Source organism: Megascapheus bottae, chromosome 15 (assembly GCF_031878675.1).
Source record: "Megascapheus bottae isolate mThoBot1 chromosome 15, mThoBot2.hap1, whole genome shotgun sequence".
In the NCBI taxonomy this organism is placed as follows: Eukaryota; Metazoa; Chordata; class Mammalia; order Rodentia; family Geomyidae; genus Megascapheus; species Megascapheus bottae.
In genome coordinates this window covers 33,163,608-33,181,059 of record NC_143523.1, presented here as the reverse complement: position 1 = coordinate 33,181,059, position 17,452 = coordinate 33,163,608, and the positions used below count along the sequence as shown (strand labels likewise).

At 34.7% G+C, this 17,452-nt stretch overlaps 1 long non-coding RNA gene across 1 annotated transcript; it reads right to left on the bottom strand.

Moving 5' to 3' along the window:
* Positions 1 to 1,714: 1,714 nt before the first annotated feature.
* Positions 1,715 to 11,311, bottom strand: LOC150054147 (uncharacterized). The gene is made up of 4 exons (XR_016537920.1): positions 11,055 to 11,311; positions 9,407 to 9,536; positions 6,469 to 6,656; positions 1,715 to 1,852 (listed from the first exon to the last, which is right to left on the bottom strand). It is a non-coding gene; the product is annotated as an uncharacterized LOC150054147 (long non-coding RNA).
* Between the last annotated feature and the right edge of the window lie 6,141 nt (positions 11,312 to 17,452).

The window sequence follows — 17,452 nt, the reverse complement described above, 5'->3', positions numbered from 1 at the left end:
CATATATCTCAGCAATATGATATTTGCACAGCAACTAAAATTCTGTTTATTTCAAGAAAGTAACAAGGAAAACTTTCATTTTACTCTTTTTCTTATCTACTGTTATCATTCACTACCAGATAAAATTACATAGTGCTTGGTATTCATAAGCTCCTTCTGCATGGAAATTGTGATTTTGAAACAGTTTTAGGTAGATTATAAAAGATTCATGAGACATTCAGTAACTTTATATAAAATGTGAAAGTATTAGGTGAAATAAATGGGTTGGTAGTGTGGTGTGGGGTCATGAATAATCTCTTTCCCCCCCCCCATATATACAGCTAAATAATGTATGTCTCTGATTGATGACTTGTGAGTGAACTTTTTCCTGTACTCCTATCCTTCGAAGCAAAAATCTTTTCAGTGAAGCTATTCTGATCTATTACATGTTATGTTTAAATAATGACTTAACGTATTTTATTCTATATTTTATAAATAATGAGTAGCACAGTGGTGTGTACCTTAGAGTACATATGTCTGTAAAATAAGGCAATTTAATATGTTAGGAAAAGATAATGGCAGGTATATCTAAAATGTATATTTTAGCTTGAGACATAGCTCAAACTCTTAGAGGATAACAAGATTAAGTCAAACCCAAAATCTTCTTGATGGGAGTTCTTGCTGTTCTGCAATTTGTTCTTGATTATTTAATATTTTTGTAATGCTGGTTTAGTGTGAATTTATTCATATAGCTTCTCTTTGGAATGAAATATTCTTGTTTCTCTCTCAAATGTAAATGCTAGTTTCGCTGGTATATCAGTCTGGGTTGGCAGTTGTTGGTCTTCAGGGCATGAATATTTTTCCCAACTTTTCTTGCATTTAGGGTTTGTGTGGAGAGGTCTGCAGTTATTCTCCATGATCCTCAGCTCTCAACCTCCCGAGTAGCTAGGATTACAGGCGTGAGCCACTGTAAGAAACTGGATTCAGTTTCTTAAAGACATATAAGAAAATAAAAAAGAAATAATCACCTTTGATGGTAAATGCTTGGATTCTGCATTTACCTCAACTTCTAGTATATGCAATACAACTTACATGGTCAGTCACACCACCACACTAACTTTTCAGAGAAGAAAAGTGAGCCTGACTCTATAAAATAACTCGTTACAGATCATACACATGGCTGGTTCTTGGCTTAGAAAGTTCTGTTTTGTTAGTTCACTGTTTCTTTTTTCTATACCACTTTGTTGCTTGTGATTTTTTTTTTCAACATCACAGGATTAACAGTTTCCGGGAGTGATTGTTTTAGAAATAACACTTATTTCATGTCTAGAGAGTTTCGCAAGTACCTGCCTTTCCAAATTGGCTTCTTTTTTCAACCTTAGCTCAATTTATCTAAAAACTACTTTAAAAAAAAATCTGTGATTACCAAAATACATCTCAACAGTAGGTGCAGATAAACATTTCACACATCAAATAATATACATTTTCCTAGATGAAACACATCATAAAATATAAAACAACCTAACACCTATAGTTCATTATCTTGTATGTATTCTTCTATTATTCTCAAATGTTGCCTGAATAAACAAAAAAAATTAAATAATCTTCCAAAATGCTTAGACATTATTTGCATGCCTGTGTTAATAGGAATGAGTAAAAAAGAGATAAATTCAATTACAACTCTATTGGAGCCCCTTGGTGCTGCCTGAATCTAAGACAAACACAATGAATCAACTATTATACACTGTAACAATTTATTCCCTCAGTTGCCCCAAGATAAAATTAGCCCAAGTGTAATGTCAATCTTCAGGAAAGATATTGATATATGCCAGCCAAATTTCTTCTCATCTTGATTCTCTTCCAATAGTCAGGCCTTGAAATGAGAACAGAACAATATCATCTGATCTATTATGATGCGAAGGAGCCAAAGCAACAGAAAGTGTGCCAGGCTCCAATTTAGTAAGAAAAGAAGTCAAAAGGCAGTTCCTTCCATTTTTGATTACGTGAGGGATCTTATGGGTAAAAACAAAGATAATAGCACCTAGTTTTTGTTCATCATTAAGATAAAATATGGTAATTTTTTTTAAAAAAGCAAAGTATACAAGGTGGAATAGGTATTTTTCATGGTAATAATTAGCAACAAGATTATGAGTAGAATGGGGTGATGGCATGCCATTGTTCAATCTGTTTGTACAGTATGTTAGCCTAAAAGGAATTTTCATTTCTGAATGTAGAAAAACTATAATAACCATAGTCTGCACATACAGCCTTTAACAGGTTAAGAAACTATATTTTAACAGGTGACAATCTACAGTTCACATTTCATCCCCTATTCTTGGTTTATGTAATTGCTCATTAAACTTAACTTTTAGAAACATTGTCTTATTATAGTGGGAAATATTGTCAATATTCCCTTCATGGATCATCGGATTATAAGTATAAACCTGTCATTCTCATGAGAAGCACACTAAGATTACTTCCTATATATTTTGCAAAAGACATACAGATAAACATCTGCCTCTTTTTAGAGGAAAATTACCCATGCACAACTAGGAATAAATAACAAAAATCAATGTTCAAATATCTTCTTCATTTTGAGGAGCATCTCCTTTAGAAATATATGCTCCTGTCATATCCACCTAAATAGAGGATAAAATAGTCATTACAAAAAGCTGTGGCTCACCCCCGTAATCCTAGCTACAGGATCTGAGGATCCTGTTTAAAAGTCAGTCAGGCACTGAAAAATCTGAGATTCTTATCGACAATTAACCACTAGAAAACTGGAAGTGGGGCTGTGGCTCAAGTGTAGGGCTGTAGCCTTGAGCTGAAGAGCTCAGGGACAGTGCCCAGGCCCAGAATTCATGTCCCATGACCCACAAAAAAAATTCTTAAAAAGATGTGAGTTGGTTATATTTATTCATTTGCTAGAAGAAAGCAGCTTAGATGAAATCTTTACTCTTTCCTTGGAGATTATTCTCACAAAAATTGTGTGCAGAGGGCCTGGGAGTTTGGCCTAGTGGTTAAAGTGCTTGCCTAGCATGCATGAAGACCCGGGTTCGATTCCTCGGTACCACATACATAGAAAAAAGCTGGAAGTGGTGCTGAGGCTCAAGTGGTAGAGCTCTAGCCTTGAGAAAGTCCAAGGACAGTGCTCAGGCCCTGAGCTCAAGCCCAAGACTGGCAAAAAAAAAAAAAAAAATTGTGTGCAGAGTACTGAATGAAGGAAGAAAAGTGATAATTGTGTTTCTCAAGAAAAGAACTCATATTTTATCTGGGGTTACAGTACTATACCAGGTGGGGTTTATTTATCACTTTTATTGATTCATTTAATTAGGAAAATATTGTGAAATATCTTTAGTATATTTAGAACCACATGATCCTCTAGCTTATGTTGTGTATCCTATGATTTTTAATAAGACAATAAGTTTAATTTTTAATTTATATAGATTAAAGGCATCTTGCTGTAAGTAAAAAATGATTTTCAGTTAATTTAAATAAGAGACTATTCTAGTACACTGTGTGATTTGATATGTCTTTAAAAGAGGCAGTGAGGCAATTACAAACTGTCCTGTGATAGGAAACAAGCATTTGTAGGCTAACTATAAAAGTAGTGATTGTCTGAGATGTATGATTCACACGTGGGTAGTTGACAGGCTACAGCTATTTTTATCTGCCTAAACTACTAAAATATACTCAATTGTTTAACATCAGTGTTGTTTTTTCAATAGCCCTATAATATTTATTAGAATACATTTTATTGAATAATTTCACAGTTAACCTTACTATATTTTGGATGCACTTGCCCTTCCTTAGCTAACAGCCAGTGTAATGAATAGATAGGAAAATTAGCCAAGATGAAAGAATTAGTGCCATTAGCCTGCACATTAACTCTCCTGCCTTGCAGGAGAAAGGGATTCTACTTTTCAGAATCTCTACGAAAACTGTGATGGTTTCTTTTTCTAGCTCCATATTGGACTGTAGAGCTGAGAAATGGGGATAAATCCAAAATTTCTTCTAGCTTCATTTTCTTCAGAAAATGACTACAACTTTCATCAGTGAAATTCTTTCAATACCAAATGATGGTCTATCAAAAAGTTAAAGAATCAAGCGGTTCTCTTTTTGGAAATGGCTATTGTGAGGACAAAAGTCTCCTTCAACCTCTTTATTGGGGCAACAAGTTTGGCAACTGAAATGTTGCACCTGATCCAACATAGCTACTACTGGCATTAGGAAAGAGCTAACTTCGTGGTCAGTAGATTTTTGTTCAAGGCAGCCAGAGCATCAAGAAATGGTCTAACAGGCATCAATTGAAGGAGTAAATCTCCCTAGATTCCAACATCTAAAAACATTGGAAGAAAAGTAAACTGCAAAATGAATGCTTACTATAAACTCCCATTAGTATCAATATTTTTACATTATAAGTAGCACTCTAATAATATTTGACTCCTCACCCAGTGTCCCATGGTGATCTGGCTTCCTTTAATCTCTTTAAAATTACATAGACATAAAGGAAAACAACACAATTAGAAGTTCAAAAATAAACCCCTGTGTCTATAGCCAATTAATATTTTACAAGTTTTTTAAGATCATCAATTGAGAAAGAGTAATGTCTTCAATAAAGGGTGCTGGAAATCTGCTTATTCATTCCCAAATAAATGAAGTTGCTTCATTACCTTATTTCATAGGCAAACACTATCCCAGTAGATTAAAGACCTATATTTAAAAGGTCAAAGGACACAGCAGTTGAAGAAAATAGTAAATGTTTATGATAGTTAACTCAGAAAAGAATTCATAATACCAGCCAGCACAGCAAAAAGGAAAAAAATAAGCTGTAATAATCGAAATTTAAATTTTTTCTGCATCAAAAGGTACAATTTTAAGCCATTCGATCCTCTTTGAGAATCAATGAAGACTTTAAGAAACATTCTAGAGAATGTAAAAAATTGCAAGTTACATTGCTGACAGAGATCTAGTTTTCAGAATAAATAAACTGCAAAAAGCAGCAGTAACAAAAAAGGAAGGAAAGGGATTCAAAATGAGAAGTATTGAATAAATATTTCTCAAGTAACACATAAAAATGTATAATATACATATGAAAAATTTCTTATTTTATGAAGAAACTGCAAATCAAAACCACAGTGAAATCCCACTTGAAATCTACCAAAAAGCTTAGAAATAAAATAACTGATAACAAGTAATTAAGATGATATAGGGAAGTTCAACTCTCTTGTGCCATTAGTAATAATGTGACATGGCACAGCCATTGTGTGCACGAGGCTTTGGTATAGTTTTTTTTTTTAATATAACCCAGGAATCTATCCCCCAATAGGTATCCAAAGAAGTCAAAACTAGGTTATCAAAAAATGCAGATGCACAGGTATTCATAACAGCACTATCCACAGGTTACAATAGATAAGATAAACAGAAAAAAATGAGTATGTCAATTAATTAAAACAAAAAGGAATGAAGTAGGAGATGAATATAAACATCACCCTAACTGAAGGAAGGTATGCAAAAGATCAAACCCAGAGACAACAAAACTATAAAGGTAGAAAGGAGAATGGTGTTGCTAGGTAAAAAGGAAATGATGGGTTTTCTACTGGAGATAATGAGAATGCTTTAAAAGTAGAAAAAGGAGTTGGTACAGTCTAGTGAATGTAAGGTACCAATGAATTACACAGTGAAAATGAATAATTTTTTGTGAATTAAGCCACAATAAACACATTTACCCTATGACATGGTCTTTGGATGGTATCTTATGGAGGATGGACACAGAATAAGCAAATGATTAAAAAATACACATATTCAATTCTATTAAAGACAACAAATAGGGGCTGGGAGTTTGGCTTAGTCATAGAGTGCCTGCCTAGCATGCACAAACACTCAGGTTCAATTCCTTGATACCACATATGCAAAAAAAGCCAGAAGTGGTGCTGTGGCCCAGATGGTAGTGCTCCAACCTTGAGAAAGCCCAAAGAAAGTACTGAGGCCCTGAGGTCAAGCCCCAGGACTGGCAAAGAAAAAAAATATATCTATATATATTCATTAGTTTAGAGAAGAAAAAGATCAACTAGACTTAGATACTTGATTGTGGGAGGGGAAGGGGAAGCACAGAAATGGTGGAACAAAGGGTAAACTAATCTAGACACTAGACAGGATGCTGGAAATGAACTTTACAACTTGACGCGAAGAGTGGTCAGGAGGGAAACACAGGAAGAAAATGAGGGAGTGATGACAATGTTCAGAAAGGTGAATTAATTCCACAGTGCTACTCACCAGACACTACTTTAGAAATGAACTTTACTACTTGGAGAGAAGTAATCTCCCTGGTCTCCCTTCCCAGTGGGGGAAAGTTGGAGAAAATGAGAGAGGCATACCACTTCTCAAAAAGGAATACACATATTACCTGACATGCAACCGTAACCCCTCTGTACATAACCTTTACAATTCTTTTAAAAAGGTAAATGTTTGTATTTTATTAGCCCTTACCTGGTTATGTCCTGAAAGTAGTCCAGTGTCTTCCAGCAATGATATTTCTTGTTCCCACATGTGTCGTCTGGGGTTCACCTCTGTGAAGAGGCATCTTCTATTTTTGCTTCCTGGAATTTAACCTTCAAAACTTACACTCTCTTATGACATACATCATATCCACTTGATCTCTGGACTTGAAGAAAGTCCTAGAAGGAAGAGTGATGTCAGTGGGGTGAGAAGTTCACACATTCTCCAGAAGAGGTGCTGCAAAACAGATGTCAGTGATGGATGATATATAGCTCTATTGCTAGGAAAGGTAACTGGATGTTGCAAATGATCTACCACTTTAAAGGCAAGTTAGAGAAAGGAAAGTAGAATTCACTGCTAATATATACTATAACAATTTCTGGCTTCTAAGATAAGGACATTTTTCCATATTCTGTTAGACATTCCTGAGTAGTTTTCTTTAAGTACAATCATCTTTCTTTCCCATTGGAAATGCATGTGAAGTTCTTTCTGGCTATGACATAATCACTTAAATGTTAATGGTTTGATTAATGAGAAAAAATTATATACTCTCCTTATTTTGCTATCTTTGATTATGAAAAACATTTAATATGTTCATGCTATAATAATTTTATAATGTGTGTACTGCACATTACTCAGGTGATAAATATATTTTTTCATTGTCTAGAATAAGAAAACTTAGATATGCTATTAAAATTCTTTATTATCTGAGCAAAGTCAAATCTGAGGTCTAGCTGATATGGCTAAGGCCATAAAGGACTTACAAGGATTCTCTATTAAGGATCCATGCTTAGCACAGAATAAATCATACCTTACTCTGCTTCATACTAAAATAACTTAAAATTTTATTCCAGAAAAAAATTGTTTAGCAGAAATGAGAAGAAGGTATTCCAGAAGAAAGACTAGGTCCTTCAGATTTTAACTACTACAACATGGGCCTGTGGTATTCTGGCTGAACCCTAAAGAGGGTAAACATTTCGTGTTCTTAAACTAACTGAATGTCCTGTTTGAGAGCTTTTGATGTTTTGTGTTTGCTCTTTTGACAGTTCCGGGCACTGAATTCAATTCCTCACTCTTGCTTGGCAACTTGAGCCATGCCACCAGCCCTTTTGGCTGTTTATTTTTCAGATTTTACACTAGGTTTCCCATGGCAGTCTCAAGCTTCAGACTTCCTATCTTTACCTCCCAAAGAGTGGAGATTGCAAATGAACAGCATCTGGCTGCAAAAGCAATTATGTCTGGGGGGAAAAATGAAGTATATTTCATATTTTCTCAACACTCCTCAGTACTATTTTCTCTGCTACATGAACCACAGGAAATATTAAATAAAAATAAGATGAAGGAAGGTCAAAATCTTGTGAATTATTTGTGAAATATTGTACATGAAGTCCCTCAAGGAATGACTTGTTAGCTGAATAAACTTAGAAAGATAAGTATCTACCTGTTCTTGATTTTTTAATTCATGTAGAAAATAAGGATTATATTTGCCTCCACCATCATAGGCACTGTGAATGCTAACCAAGTTCTATGTCTCATATATGGTATACATACAAAATATAAACTAGAGGCTTTGAAAAAATAATCCTGTAGAAAATAAACCTACTTTGCTTTACCTTATTTGTTTATAACTTATGTTTCCCTCTATCTAATGCCAGAACCAGTAACTATAAGTCAAAATTGAGCAGGAAAATGTCCTTGCTATAAATATATATAGATATATCAGTAGAGATAGATGGATGGATAGATAGATAGATAGATAGATAGATAGATAGATAGATAGATAGATCTCAAACTGGAGATGTGTATAACACTTTTGCGCTCTAGATTTACCACAAGTACTTGACACAGCTTGTCCAAATGCAATATCAAATAGAATAATTATCTCTGCTTGCTCTAAACTGGTAAAAGGAACAAAATAAAATGTCTCTGTATTACCTTGCATATTCTTATTATTCTCACAGGCAATTTTCCTGTGCATACTTTTGAATAACAAATAAATATATTGGAAGGCTTCCAAATGAAGTCAGTTCTTCCTTGCGTTATAACTAAGGCACAAATTTCTTTCTAAGGCACAATTTGTTCTTATTTCAAATAAATGGTATCATTAAACCTGATATCTATTTCCTTGATTTTAATAACTACTTTGTGGGAATTGTGTGTGTTGCAGAGTTATTCTCTTTGGAGCTATTGCTGATATGGCCAGCAGTGTTAGTTTAATGAAGAGCAAATAGGCTTAAGGTATTCTTTTTTTTAAAAAAAAAAAAAGGCAAAATAAGGAAGAAACTTTGAAGCCTCATGGAGGGAGAAATGTGTTCACATCGTAGTACTTTTTGTCTAACAAAGCTAACCTGCTACCTGGGAGGTTTCCCTAGATATTTGGTCCTTGGGAATGAGCATGTTGTTATGTACACAAATAACTAATATGTAATTTGTTTTATCAATTCTAGTCACATGAAGAATTACAGCCCAGAAAACTATCTGCTTAACAGTTCTCAGCAGTCCTAAAGGTAATATTACCCTGCTTTTAGCAGTGAAGATTTTGTATTCAATAATATGGATTCAATTCATTTTTAATTTGAAGATAGTCTTTTATTGCTTTCAGGATGATTGTAAACTTTTCCCTAAAGAAATAGCATATCAGGGTTGCTGGTAGCTCATGCCTGTAATACTAGCTACTTAGGAGGCTAAGATCTGAGGATGGCAGGTTAATGCAATGGGCAGGAAAATGTGTAAGACACTTACAGTTAACTATTACAAAACCGGAAGTAGAGGTATGGCTCAAAGTGGTAGAGCACTAGCCCTGAGCAAACACTTCAGGAACAGCTCCCAAACTCTGAATTCAAGCCCCATGACCAACCAAAAAACAGAAAAAAAGAAAAAAAATCTCTGACTGTTGCCAAATCTCCTTAGGTTTTAGAACTTTACTTACATAGTGGACACACATCTTGTCAGCTCTGCTTCCACTGTTTTCTTTACGTGTTCTTCATGGTGGTGCATGTAAGTCTGCACACTGGGAGGGCTGAGGTTCAAGGTCAGTACTGGCATCCACAGGAAGCAATCTAAAATTGTAGCCTTAGAATCAGTTCATCTGAAGTGTGCTCCAACTTAGACGGCTCTCTAACCTTTCCAGGTAAAACATGGTATGACATCCAACAAACTAGATCTTTCCAATCTGTCCTCATTTCTTTCCTCGACATATTTCTGTACTGTGTCTACAAGGAAAATAGTCATGCAATAGAATATCCAACTTAAAAAAAAAACAAATTGAAATGGAAAAGATGAGCTGCCAGTTGGAGTGGTTGTCCCTTCAAACTGAATAGAGATGAATCTGAGCAAGTCACATTGTCAGGCCCAGATGATGCCAAGTGTCCTCTTCATAAAAAAATGCCATCCTTCCTTTCATAAAGGTGCCACTCTTCCTCTTTTGATACTGCTGTACCTCACCTCCATTCAAAGACTGCTACTAACTTGGTGTGAAGTTTCTGCTCACACATATTCCCTTTTATATTATTTTAGCATATCCTAATTATATTAAATAATGAGCTTCATTATGACATTCTCAGACACTGTATATAATATGTATATGTGTATATACATACACATACTCTCTCTTTTGCCAAATCATTCTCTTCTCTTTTCACCTTTTTTAAATCTAGATTCTTCTCATTAGAGAAAACATGCACTGCTTGTTTTTCTGAGTCTATCTAGTTTTCTTAACATTATGAACTAATGTTATGTCCATTTTCCTACAAGCAACAAAGTTTTGTGTCTTGATATAGCCAAATAAAACTTCTATATGTGCTTGTGCGTGCGCGCGTGTGTGTGTGTGTGTGTGTGTGAGAGAGAGAGAGAGAGAGAGAGAGAGAGAGAGAGAGAGAGAGAGAGAGAGAGAGAGAGAGAGAGAGAATATCATGATTTTTCTTTTTCCATTTCTCAGTGGTAGGACATCTTGGCTCCCTTCATAGTTTCACATTTGTGAATAATGTTTCAATAAACATCACCAGTGAATTAGGGTAAAAGGGTGACATTTTAAAGGAGACTTCAATTCAAGTTAATGGCATCTTTAAAATGAACCTGGGGCAAAGAAAGTAAATAAATGCTTGATGATCTCATTTCTTTAAGATTCATCCTGTTTCCCTTAGATGGCTCTCAGACAGCAAAACGAAAGGTCATTGCTGCCATGATATAGAAATTGAGAGGGATATATGTTATGTTAATTTCCTTATTAAACTCTGTCCCTGTACAAATTAATTACCTAATGACATCAAGTGATAATGTAATCTCAGGGAATTAGAAATTAAAAACTGACCAACAAAGCTGTCCTCTATCATAATTCCAATCTTCACAGAAAAGAAGCATGCTATTTGGTTGTCTGCAATCTTTGTCATTTTCCTAACAGAGCAGCCTTCCATGTCTCATTCCACAAGCGGGGAAGGAACTGACGGCTCCACCAACTTAGACAACAGTGCCTGTGCACTTAGTGTATCCAGCAATTAATGATGCATGCAGTAGTTAAAATTGGTATCTCGTATTAAAAACAAATACTTTAAGAAATCTTTGATCATCAATATAATTACCTGTAGGGCCTGTCAGGGCCGATATGAACTTTGCATTGACTTGAAGTTGACAGAACTGATAGAGAAGTCCTTTCTCTGTCCTCTGTGTACATACACAGATGGTCTGCACTTGGGTGAATTGCTTTCCTGTTCTCAGGAGTTCAGACAGATGGCACCCCCTCCTCTACCAGTCCCTCATCCACTCCTATCTATTCTCTATCCCTACAACTTTCTCCTCAGGCATCTCAGCTCCTCATTGCTTTCGCCCTCATTCTGAAAGAATAAATTCTCCTGCCTACCTTAGAACAGCCTCTATGACATCTGCTCAATGTCATAGAAAATCTGCATGATACATAAAGGTACTTGTGCTCAGCAACAGAGCAGGTTCTTCAGGAATGCCCATTTTGAATCGAAATAAATGAATTATGATTCCCCAAAGAATTGTTTCTACATTCAATTTTGAGAGTGGAGATATCAATAAAACCTAAGTAATTATTTTTCAATTTAAAACCAGGCATTATGGTTGACACCTGTAATCTCAGCACTCTGTGACTATAAACAGTAAGAATACTAGTTTGAAACTAGCCAGGATTACACACTGTAATAATCCTGCTTCAAAAACTATAATAAATATTCTAAATACAAATTCCTAGAAAATTTACTCAAGAACAACTCAAAGGATATTTAATTTGGTTCATTTTATACATATAATTATTATATGGAAACTATCCAGATAAAATATCTGCATAATAGTAAGTAGCATTATCAAACCTAGAAATGTATATATGATTATTCATAGACAATATGACATATTTTGTACCGAATAATGAAGTTTAGACTACTTCCCTTCTTAATCTATATCTATCTCTAAGGTAGCATTCTTCTCTAGTTTGCTTTTAATAGAAGAGGCTTTAATTTCAAAATATGAATGGAATTCTGGTTTGGGGGGTTATCCATGACAAATTCAGATAGTGTCAGAATACTTCAAATAATGCTAACAATATAAAAATCAAATGAGCAGCTAAAAACTCTAAAACAAGGAGGACACAAAATTGTCCTAATATTTCAAAGCACGTTTTTCTATTATTTGTGCTTGTATTGCCGTTTCTGAGAGAGTATCTAGTAAATGTCAACAAATTATATATGAATCAAATTATCAATGAAAGAATTCATCAAATTCTTGAAAAATTTCAGCCTTTCCTTACTCATTTCTCAAGAATATATTAAGTCTGTAGTGAAGTTGCAACATAAAATTTTCAAAAATATTATGGGAAAAAAGTGTAAATTAAGTTCCACTCACAAGTCTTTTGTCTTAATTCCCTTGCCTGAATGAATTGACCAAAAAAAAAAAAAAAAACTAATCATTTGACAGAAGTTTTTTTTTTTTTTTTCGGAGTTGAGATATCCAATATGCTAATTAAAACCTCTGTTGGTGACCTGACTTGAAGTCCCTGTGGTTTCTGCTTCTTTGTAAAGATTAGATACCTATCTTACTTAAATACTGTTAAGAATAAATTGCTTTAGTTCAGAATTTCAGTGTTATATGTCTACAGTGTACCTGAGATTTTAACTAAATTTGTAAGTTAACAATTTCTTATCTCTAAAAAGTACACTAAAACTTCTTTGTTTGATGTCTGTTAATAAGAATTTTAATTAAATGCGCAACAGAATTTGGACAAACATAAGAATTATGAGGTTCTAAACTAGATGATTAAGAGACTCCAAAAACATGACTGTCTAAAACCAAAAGCATTATGTGTGACAAAAACCAGAATTAATGAAATCACCAAAGTACATTAAATTCAACAAAGAAGTAAAAATATCAAGACTGTCAATTATATACTGATGCTATTATAAAGTTTACTAGGTATGCTATTTCTCTAACAGATGTCTAAGAATCACCTAAAGTAGAAACATCATCCATACTATCCACTCTAAAACTATATATACATACATGCACCACTTTCTAGGTATTGTACATGTGTCTTGGCAATCTACATCTTAGTTTCCCCCAAATTATAAACCACTGGTTTTGGCAATCACCATTACAAAGAAGCACCCAGTGTTATATTTCTCTGTCCAATTATCTTCAGACTTTATATCTAGTAAAGAAATTTGCTCTTGAAGGAACAATTTTATTTTGTTGAATTTCTCTGCAATACCTTCATGTACATGTTAAATAAATAACTACTGTTGGAAAAGGAATTGTGGTTGAATATCAGTGGCTCACTCCTATAAGCCAATATTTTCAGGAGGCTGATACCCAAAGGATCATGATTTGAAGCTAGCAAGGACAGAAAAGTTTTAATACTTTCAGTACTAACCACACAGTTTTGACATTCTTACTGAGTTAGTTAACAAAATTATGTTCACATTCACAGCAAAAGAGTATGAAATAAAACCATTACATCAATGTTACATGATTTTTTCTTTGACATATATTAATTGTACAAAATAATTGGCTCATTGCAAAATTTCCATACATGTGTAAAATGTGTCTTGATCATTTTCAACACACCATTACCCTCCATAATCTTCTTTCTGCTAGAAGTTTGATAGCTGTTGATATTAAGAAATATGTGCCTCATCAACCTCAGCCTCCACATAACAACCTATTCCTTGTATTCATCAAGTGCACATGTTATAACTACTTAATTTTTTAACAAAATTATTCATGTTGAAAATAAATTTTAATTGACAATTTCCAAAATTACAATGGAGTATATCACAACAATTCTGGACCTTGCTATTAATATAGATGCAAGTGTTTTTAGAACACTTTCATGAAAGAAATGTTTACCTCTCACAGAGGCTCTTTCAGGGAGTAGGCAGGAAACATAAGTTAAGAACTCAGAGAGTTAGAAATAAAATAATTCTCACCTGGATTGCCAAAATTCCTTAGTGTTAGGGACAAAACATAGTTCTGACAAACCATGTGGCAATGAAATGATGAGGTGCTTCTTTATACCCATATGACAGTGTTTGTATAATGACACACCTCTAAAAATGCAAGGGCTTGAGTTTAATAATCAAGTCAGTAAACAAAGTAAATATTAGCACTACTAAAGTAATAGTAATAAAGGCATACCAAAATCTTCTACTTATAGAATTATCAGGCAAGCTTTCTTTATTTTATATTTTTTATTGTAATTAATAGAAGGGTTACATTATATTTGCCAGACAGATGGTGCATTACTTCACAAACATTGATACCCTTTCTCATGTTTTTTATACCCATTTCCCTGCCATCTTGTTTCCCCCCTTCCCTATCCTATTTCAAATAAACAAATACACATATATACAATGTATCAGATAACAAGGTAAGATACTGTAACAATATGAGGTAACCAAGGAACAACAAAAGAGATGAGAAATAACATATTGAAATAATATTTAAGGTGAGACTTTTTTTTAAACAGTCAAAACACATTTTACAATGTGAGAAGCAGGGACATAAACCAGAGACAAGAGAGTTTTGGGATACAAAGAATGGAACAAAGAAGTCATCTGTGAGCATGTGAAAAACACCATGCTTCATAGTGTGTAGTCTGGGGAATCAAAAAAAAAAGAATTCGGGGAGAGAGACAACTCTTCATTCCTGTAGTCCACAGTGAAAAAGTTGGGAAATACACAGAAAAGTAATGAAAATAATTCCATAGGAGCACATAATGTGGTTTAAAAGGATAGTTGTGGATGATTGGAATGAATGGATTATATAAGGACACTTAGGTAGTGAAACACCAGTTTGGATGCCTCTTCTGTAGATAGGAGGGAGAGATGGTAAGTGGTGTCCAGGCTAATCAGAATGCAAGCTAATGGTTTTAAAACTTTACACAACTTCTTAATGCATTGAGCAGTGGGAAGACAAGGAAGAATAGAGATCTATTCTTAAGTGAAAGCATACATTCTCCTTTGGTTATTACAAGTTTAGTAGGCTTATATCCAAGTGCAAATATCTCTACCCATTCTAATATACAAATCTACACCCAAATGGAGATCAGAGAGACAAGACACATTTCAAAATTATAAACGTATGAATGGTGCTTAGAACCCCGGGGATGCAGTGACTTCATAAGATGCCTCAGAGACAGACTTAAATAAAATAATAATGAGGTCACCCAAAATCAAGTTTTGTTTTAATAAACTTCAGAACACAGAGAGTTCAACCAAGGATTAATGAGAAATGAGGGCAAATAAGTTAGAGATAACAGAAGAGAACAGTGGTATGAAAACAAAGAGTAAAGTACTTCACAAAGGTCAACCCTAAATAATCAGGTAATGAGGACCAAGGATGGCCTAAAGGCTTTAACAACATTTACTACCATTTTGGATTTGCTGAAAGATTCATGAAGAAAAGAGAAAATTCAATTCCTTTTGCCATAATTATGAGTGAGTAGGTACTCAGTGCGTAAGCAGCATACAATGCAAAGCAAACTCCCAAGACAATTGCTTCCTGTAGACCTAACTGAAGAGGCCAGACAGCCAATCTGTTACCTGTCTTTCTTCTCAGGGTACATCCTTCTTGTAGTCACCCCCTCCCCACTGTGGATACCCAGTTGCATGTTCCTTTCAATGGAAGTAGCATATCCTCTCATCTACCATCTCCCACAGTAGAAACATAATAGATGCCAAGGAAATATCTTTAGAGCAAATTGATCTCCCTTTTGGATACCAAAATTCTTTTGCCATGGCTAGAGACATTGATAGTCAGTTGGAGAACATACTAAGATAAGACATCATTAACTGTACTTTAGGTAAAAATGATTTCTGGTCTTACAATAATCTTCCATTCCTGAGATGTAATTTTAAAACAGCTAACTAAATCATTTCCTTAAAATTCTTACTAAACGTGGGCTGGGAGTTTAGCCTAGTGGTAGAGTGCTTGCCTAGCATGCCTGAAGACCCAGGTTCGATTCCTTGGTATCACATACAAAGAAAAAAGCTGAAGGTGGTGCTGAGGCTCAAGTGGTAGAGCTCTAGCCTTGAGAAAGTCCAAGGACAGTGCTCAGGCCCTGAGTTCAAAGCAAAAAAAAAAATTCTTACTAAACTTGTCATAGGATTTTTAAAGTTCCTCAATATTAACTCTTTTCATTAAGTTCCACCACTTGCACAAACAATGCTTTAGAAGAGTCTCATATTCAGTCTTTAACAACTATTCTCATCTTCCTTGAAATCACAGTTGTTCACCAGAATCCAGTAATCAAGCAAGGACCTGGAAGATGACTGATACATTCAGAGCAAAGTGTAAGCTCTATGACTTTCAAGATATTTTCCTCTGAAGCTGTGGTCATAGAATTCTGAGATCAAATACAGACAGAATCAGCAAAGGTCATTTTTCTTCCTTACATTGTGAAAATCGGGTAGTATTTCAGAGAAAGCAACTGTCACCAAGAGTTGCAAGCACCAAAATTGACAACTTCTGCCTTTCCCTGTCATGGACACAGTTTCCTGTAAGCAGCAAAGACAAGGTTCAAAACTATGACTAGCTGGTGTAAAATTCCATATTCCTTCTAACCTTCCACCTTCCATGTTTCCCATACCCTAAGCATGCACTTACTTCTCACAGAAGATGCAATCTTTTGTGTGTTCTACAATGTATACCTCAGTTAAGTAGCCAAGTATATGCAAATGAAGAAGCCTGTATACCTCATTACCGAAGATTTATTCTTTATGATACCCTGTGTGACTAGACGTCCCAATTCTTTTTTTTTTTAATTTACTGGCTTTTATTTGATCAGCGATTATTCACTCAATACAGAGACAAATCTTTTTTTTTTTTTTTCTGCCAGTCATGGGGCTTGAACTCTGGGCCTGAGTGCTGTCCTTGTACTTTTTTCGAGGTTAGAGCTCTACCACTTGAGCCACAGCACCACTTCCAGGTTTTTTCTATGTATTTGGTACCGAGGAATCGAACCCGGGCCTTTGTGCATGCTAAGCAAGCACTAGGCCAAACTCCTGGCCCCTAGACGTCCCAATTCTTAAGAATACCTTACTGCCTTTGTCTATCACAGCAACACACTGAAAGCATGTTGCTTCCTTGCATTTGAATTGAGATTCAAACAAAAATTTAGGTAAGCACAAACAGCTGAAAAGCAACTAAGATTTTTTTTGATGCATGTAAGCAAAAGTATTATATAATTATGCCTTTCTGAATGGAAACCCAGATTCAATGCTTTTTAAAATGGAGTTGGATTTCATTCACATGGCTTATACTTCTGCAAAACTGCCACAATAAAAAACGTTAATATTTGTTTCATGTGTTCAATTCACACCCTGAATTCAAAAATAGGTGATCAAAACTGCATATGACTCACACATGCAATCCCAGTTACTTAGGATAACAGATGTGCATACATGTGTACATACATAAATATCCAAGTTTATGCATGTATATATCTCTGTATGTATAGACATATTAC